General features: G+C 37.8%; 1 long non-coding RNA gene across 7 annotated transcripts in view; it reads right to left on the reverse strand.

The window, feature by feature from the left end:
- The window catches only part of LOC125131238 (uncharacterized), a 61,759-nt gene extending 55,877 nt beyond the window's left edge, over nucleotides 1-5,882 (reverse strand). For 4 of the 7 annotated variants that reach the window (XR_007135879.1, XR_007135880.1, XR_007135877.1 and 1 more), the window contains exon 1: nucleotides 5,621-5,862. This is a non-coding gene — a long non-coding RNA (uncharacterized LOC125131238). Of the gene's footprint in view, nucleotides 1-5,620 lie in introns of all 7 variants that reach the window. The other 3 variants (XR_007135876.1, XR_007135874.1, XR_007135875.1) reach the window with 3 other exon arrangements.
- Nucleotides 5,883-7,055: the final 1,173 nt, after the last annotated feature.

A 7,055-nucleotide genomic window follows, 5' to 3' on the forward strand; every position in this document is an offset into this window, starting at 1 on the left:
ACACCAAGGACCTAACATGTATTGCATAATCATACTTTTCTATGTGTTTCTGTATATTTATAACACTTATTCATTTCTGAAGCATGTCTTTCTGAATGATTATATCTGATCTCTTAATAGATGAGGAAAAGCATTTGCTAGATTTCAACATCTAATCCAGATTTAAGAAGCGGGAGAAAGAGGAGGAAGAGGAAAAAGAAGGAGAAATCACTCTGTGAATTAGAAATAGCAGAATATTTCTTTAACATACTAATGATTCTGGATTTAAAATTATAGCCAAAATGAAACAAAATAGTGATTCCTATAAATTCTGTAATCACCAAAATTGTCTTATCAGCATTATTATTTAACATTGCTCCAAAATTCTAGCCAGTGGCACAAAGAGGGAAATAAAAATTAGCAATGACTGATTATAAGAAGACAACAAAATATTAATTATGGATTTATAGAAGATAAATTTTACATAGTAAAATGAAAACTATACAACACAAGATAATTCATTAAGCTGGTTAATCTAATGACAAATATCCATGGTCTATGCCTTATTAGACTCAAATATAAAATTGTTAGAATAGCAAATTGTCCTCTCTAATAATGTAAAAGATAGTGTTGAATAACAGATATATAAATTAATGAGAGTAAATTAATGAGATACAAAATGACCATTTAAAAAGGTAGTGAAAGATACCAACATGACTTTAACAAAAGAAATAATTTATTCTTGGATAGAAATTTCTGCTTTCTAAAGGCATCACTTCTCTCAGATTAATAGAAATGCAATTAAAATTAAAATTCTAGGAGTTCCCATCGTGGCTCAGTGGTTAACGAATCCGACTAGGAACCATGAGGTGGCGGGTTCGATCCCTGGCCTCGCTCAGTGAGTTAAGGATCTGGTGTTGCCATGAGCTGTGGTGTAGGTTGCAGACGCGGCTGGGATCCTGCATTGCTTATGGCTCTGGTGTATGCTGGTGGCTACAGCTCTGATTAGATCCCTAGCCTGGGAACCTCCATATGCCGTGGGAGCGGCCCTAGAAAAGGCAAAAAGACAAAAAAAAAAAAAGAAATTCTAGAAAACATCCATGTATATAATATTATTTTTGCAATTTTTTTAATGTTAGAAGTGATTTCTTTTTAGACATAATCCTATGCTGATTCTGGCTGAGAAGTGGACTAGTTTTATTAATATCAGATACACTGCCTACTAATTTTTTTAAATAGGTATTATTTCTGATATTTAAAAAAATCTGGGATTTCCTATTGTGGCTCAGTGGTAATGAACCCAACTAGTATCCATGAGGATGTGGGTTCAATCCCTGGCCCTCATTCAGTGAATTTGGTGTTGCCATGAGCTGTGGTATAGGTCACACATGTGGCTCGGATCCATAGTTGCTGTGGCTCTGGCATAGGCCAGCAGCTGCAGCTCTGATTTGACCCCTAGGCTGTGAACTTCCAGATGCCACAGATGTGGACCTAAAAAGTTAAAAAAAAAAAAAAAAATCGAAATAATAAATGACAACCTCAGAAGTGTGCTCCATTTTATAATTAAGTAATTCTTTTCCTCTAGACTATACATATTCCTATCAATGAGAAATCTGCGAAGGATTCTCAAGACAATAATGATGATACTTAAGGAATGCATGATCTAGCACTCACCCTCCCTTTTACCATTATGCAAAAATATCTTCAGCCATTCATTAAAGCTAAAAAATAATCAGTTCAAAACTGAGGAGAAAATGTATTTCCCATTATGACACAACTTTAGAGCGCAGTCCTTTGTTCTTAAATCAAGAATACCCTTCCTATTTCATAAGGATGTAATAAAATAAAAATGTGGAGGAAGATCATTCATGAAGAATTATGGATGAGGAATTCTCGTCGTGGCTCAGTGGAAACGAATCTGATGAGTATCCATGAGGACTCAGGTTGGATCCCTGGCCTCGCTCAGTGGTTTAAGGATCTGATGTTGCTGTGACCTGCAATGCAGGCCAAAGACGGGGCTCAGATCTGTTTCGGGGGGCTTTGGTGTAGGCCAGTAGCTCCAGCTCCAATTCGACCCCTAGCCTGGGAACCTCCGTGTGCCACCAGTGTGGACCTAAAAAGACCAAAAAAAAAAAAAAAAAGAATTACGGATGAGAAAGGAGATAACAAGGCCAATCTAAGTTTAAATCAGGACTAAGGATGGAAGCTTAAGAAGTGATATTTCTGAACTTTGCTAAGTCTGCCAAGATAAAAAATAAATTAAAAAAAAAAATCCTATAGTTCAACAGTGAATTAAAAGGACAAAAACTTCTACCCTCTAATATCTTTAAACACTGGACCTGTATTTTCTCAATTTTTGTATCCTGTATTAATTATTTTTGTGATATTCTTTTTTGAAATAAAATGATAATATTTCATTTTCTCTAAGTATTGTTATATAAATTTTCACATTTAGGTATTAATGTATCTGAAGTTTAAATTCATGTATAACGTGAAACCAGGCTCTACCTCTAATTTTACATGTTTATTACTGGAATTCTACATATATTATGCCAAAGAGTGGAAAAGGAGGTGATAATGAAAAGATTTCAATTGTATAGTACTTGACTTAAATATGAATTTTCATGGAGTTCCCACTGTGGCACAGTGCGTTAAGAACCTGACTGCAAAGGCTTGGGTTGCTGCCAAGGTTTGGGTTTAATCCCTGGCCTGGCTCAGTGGGTTAAAGGATCCAGCATTGCCACAGCTGTGGCATAGGTCACAGCTGTGGCTCAGCATCAGTCCCTGGCCAGTGAACTTCCATGAGCTGTGGGTACAGCCGTTAAAATGAAAAAAATAAAATTTCAGGCAATCCCCCTGACTCAGTGGGTTAGGGATCTGGCACTGTCACTGCTGTGGTCCCAGATGCTGCTGTGGTGCAGTTTCGATCCCTGGCCCCAGGAATTTAAGTGTACTGCAGGTATGGCCAAATTTTTTTTTTCTAATTTTTAAAATTTTCAAACAAATTTAAAAAATAAATTTTCAGATATTTTCTCCTTGAAAGTCTCATACGCTCCTTATGATTTGCATAGATTATCTAATCACTTTCACAGTTAAAAGGAAGAAATTGGAGCTTCAAAATTTAGGTTTTATGCCTAAGGTTGTATTAAATACAAGGCGAAGCCAAGTTATCTCTTATGATTCAATGTTCTGTCTTTTCCCACTTACATTACTATAGAACTTGCAGAACAGAAAGAATCCTAGCACTATAACTATGTATCATTCCATGGTTTTATTTATTCAATACAAGTCACTATGACTATGAAAGAGAAAAAATATGTAAGGACATATTTCCTTAAAAAATTCTAGGACCTACTCAGTTGAAGTCCTTAGTCTATAAAATGATTTCTTATCTCCTGACTTTTTATCAATTGGTTGCAAAAAGTCTATATTTAGTGTCAGGAAGGGAATTACGATAATAGAGGATTAAACATAAGATTGAAAATACAAGTGCATTACATGGGAATACAAGATTAGTTGCAAAACTAAAAGGCAGGTAACACCTTAGAGTCAAAAGACACCTATTTGCTGTGTGTAATTTTCAATAACATTTTACTCATCTGTACACTATATTCTGTATTCAGCCTTTATCACTACACTGAAACCACACTTTCAAATAGCATCAGTGATTTCCAGACCCTCGTGTACTTGTCAGCATACACTAGCCAAATTTTTCAAAGCATTGGCAATAAACTGTCTCTGAACCCTCCTATCTTTTTCTTTATTATCATTTTCTCTTTATTTTCTTTCATGTTCTTTCATTTCAATTACTTTGGCTCTTTTGTGGAATTCTCCTTAATCAGACTTTCAAATGTTGGTTGGCTCAGGGTTTTAACAGATTTTTTTCCTATCATTATATATTTTCTCTGAAAGTTCTCATCTTTGTTCATAGCATTAAATATAAAATGTAGACAATACTCACATCCCCATTTCTACTAGAAATAAATGGACCAGAGAAACACACCCAAATGAGGAACTTGTTGTCTCTGAAATCCAAGGAAGCTCACTAGGTGTTGTGCCTCCTCTGTAGGGGTGGGAGAGGCCAGATGCAGTAATTAATCTCATTTAGAAGAGATTTCTTAATTGGCCCTGCAGAAATGGATTCCTAGAAATTTCACCGAAGAAGACCCCTGATTTTTTGTCAAATATATTTCCCACCCTCTGACACACAAATGTCTTACTAATAAACCTATAGTAGTTGCTACTGCTTATTTGTTAAGACCAATCAGCATAATGTAACAAACCAGGGTGATATTTGCTGGAAGAAAAGGTGTTCAATATTCCTGTGACCTAAATCATGACATAGGCCTTGAGAGCTGATAGATGCCTGAGGTAGAACAGGGAAGGTGTACTACTGGCCTTGCTGGTTGAAAGCAAATTACTTCTGATCAGTCTTATTGGCAGGAATGGAGAAAAAGACATTTTCCAGATTCATAGCTTCAAATCAAGTAGTAGGGGATGTGCTAATTTGCTCAAGCAATGAAACCACATCAGGTACAGCGGCTGCGATTGAAATAACAATCTGGTTAAGCTTATCATAACCTACCATCATTCTCCAAGATCCATTTGTCGTCTTCACAGGCAAAATTAGGAAAGGTGGATGGGAAAGGGATTGGAATCATGGACCCTGTACTGTTAAAGTCCTTGATAGCAGACGGCGCTCATCCCTGAAATCCTCCCCTCCCACCCCCAGGAATTCAATATTGGTTTTGGTTTACCATTTTCTAGGTATAGGCAGTTCTAGCAGCTTCCACTTAGGCTTTCCTCACCATCACAGCACTGACTCCGCAGGTCAGGGAATCTATGTGCGGATTCAGTGGGCAGAGATTCAGTCCTGTCTAAAAAGTCCATTCGAAATTTGGTCTACACCAAGAAGTCCTTGATCTTTGGGCCTGTCTGAAACCATTTGGCACGAACCACATATGATCATGGGCATTTGGACGGGATCAAACTTCAAAGATCTTTTTGAAACAGGAGGGAAGGAGGCAGGGCCCAACCCTTAGAGAACATTACCAAGGCCCACAAAAACTAACAATGCCGTCTTTAGGGGCCGCTTTCAAACCTTTTGACAGATACCACATTCTGTCTATGCAATGTGTATCTCTCTCAATGAATCTACCTCTTACCCATATCACTTTGCCTCCCCCTGAATTTCTTCTATGCTGAGACATAAAGAACCTGAACTTTAGTAAATCCTGACACCAAGTGTGAGATTTCAATGAAAAGACAGTGGTTTCAAGTTCCAATCTGAGTTGTGGTTGGGTTCGAGGCCCATCTGAGTTGTGCAGTTTCATTTTGGCTTGGACCTAATGTCTAATGGATGCTTTGGACAAGACCAAATGTCCTGCAAGGGGCCAGGGAAGCTGAGATGAGCCCTACTACCTCTGCACACTGGCCCAGCCCGTTGGAGCCAGTTCCCAGCTGAGCTATGAAAAGAGGTGCTTTGTCGCAGGCCCAGCAGAAGACCAGGTAAAAAACGCAGGGTTGCAGGTAAACAAAACATGGACCACCTTCAAGCTGTGACTCACTCAGTTTACCACACGCAATTACCACCTGACACGGGTTAGTCGAATTAGTGAAAATAGAAAAGGGGATAACGAACCATTCTGAGGAGTCCAAAACGAAGTGATTCAGCACCAGCAAACGAGTGACGTCCATGCCTGGCGGTGCATTTCTCAGAAGAAATGTGAGCTGGAAGTTGCCCTCTGCACGGATAGAGCTGCTGGCGGCTTCCAAGCAGTGAGAACAGCCTTTCAGGGTGGCGTCACACCCTGAAACAAAGGGACTTCAGGTTGCTCAGCTCAGCGGTTTCATTTTAAGATAGCTATCTGTAGAGTGGAAGGGTTGCACCCCAGGCGGGGGCTTGTCTCTCTCACTGGCTCCTTGTGTTCTAGTGAAGTCTGTACGTATTACTAAACAGATTCCTTATCTAAAGTAACAGATTCCTTATCTAAAGTAACAGATTCTTTAATCACAGGAAGACACTCCTGTGAATTTCCTGCAAGATGAGTAAGAATCCTAACACAAATGAAATCACATCATAAGGGGAAAAGGAAATAAGTCTTCAGGTCCTGCAGGTGAGGGTTTTGTAATTTGACTCAGCATTGTTAGGAGGCAGAGGTCCCTTCCTTTTGCTACTAAGTATACAGGTTAGAGAGGTAGGGGTGGGGAATGACTGTTTTTGAGTAATTTTTTTTTTTTTTGCTTTTTTTGAGCCATACCTGCGGCATATAAAAATTCCCAGGATAGGGGTTGAATCGGAGCTGTAGCCACAGGCCTGTGCCACAGGCACAGCAACACCAGATCTGAGCCACATCTGTGGCCTACACCACAGCTCACTGCAACGTTGGATCCCTAACCCACTGAGGGAGGCCAGGGATCCAACCCCCATCCTCATGGATACTGGTCAGGTTTGTTACCCCTGAGCCACAGCGGGAACTTCCTAAGTTCTTTTTTAATATTCATTTTAAAAATCTTACTCTGAAATTCTTATTGGTATTGCCACATATAAATAATATAAGTGGATAGGTATTATTTATGTATTTAACTAAAGAGAATATGTAAAGATTTTTTTAAGGTATACAATAAAAATTAACTGGTTTATTATGTTTGATAGACAGCAAAAGTAAAATAAAATAATAAGCCCCTTTTATAAGAGCTACTAAAGAATTAAAACACAAACAAAAATAGATTTAAATGAACCAGGAATTTGCATAAGCAAAGTGAGAAAAAAACATTAAAATTTTTGAAAAAATGCAAATAGGAAAACGTGCTTTCAAATTAGAAACATCAATATTGTAAAAAAAAATTTAATCTTCCTAAATGCATCTAGATATTCAATGGGGAATTAATAAAAATATTAATAAACTTTTCCCCTGATATTGAAATTGATCTAAGAATATAACATGAACATACTGCCAGCAATGAAAATATATGCAAAATATATGCTAAGTATATAATGCTTATCTCATTCTATGTATTTTACTAAGCTGGTTTCATCTTTACAGCTCTTTGAACTAAGTACTGTTATTATCATC

Source organism: Phacochoerus africanus, chromosome 7 (assembly GCF_016906955.1).
Source record: "Phacochoerus africanus isolate WHEZ1 chromosome 7, ROS_Pafr_v1, whole genome shotgun sequence".
In the NCBI taxonomy this organism is placed as follows: Eukaryota; Metazoa; Chordata; class Mammalia; order Artiodactyla; family Suidae; genus Phacochoerus; species Phacochoerus africanus.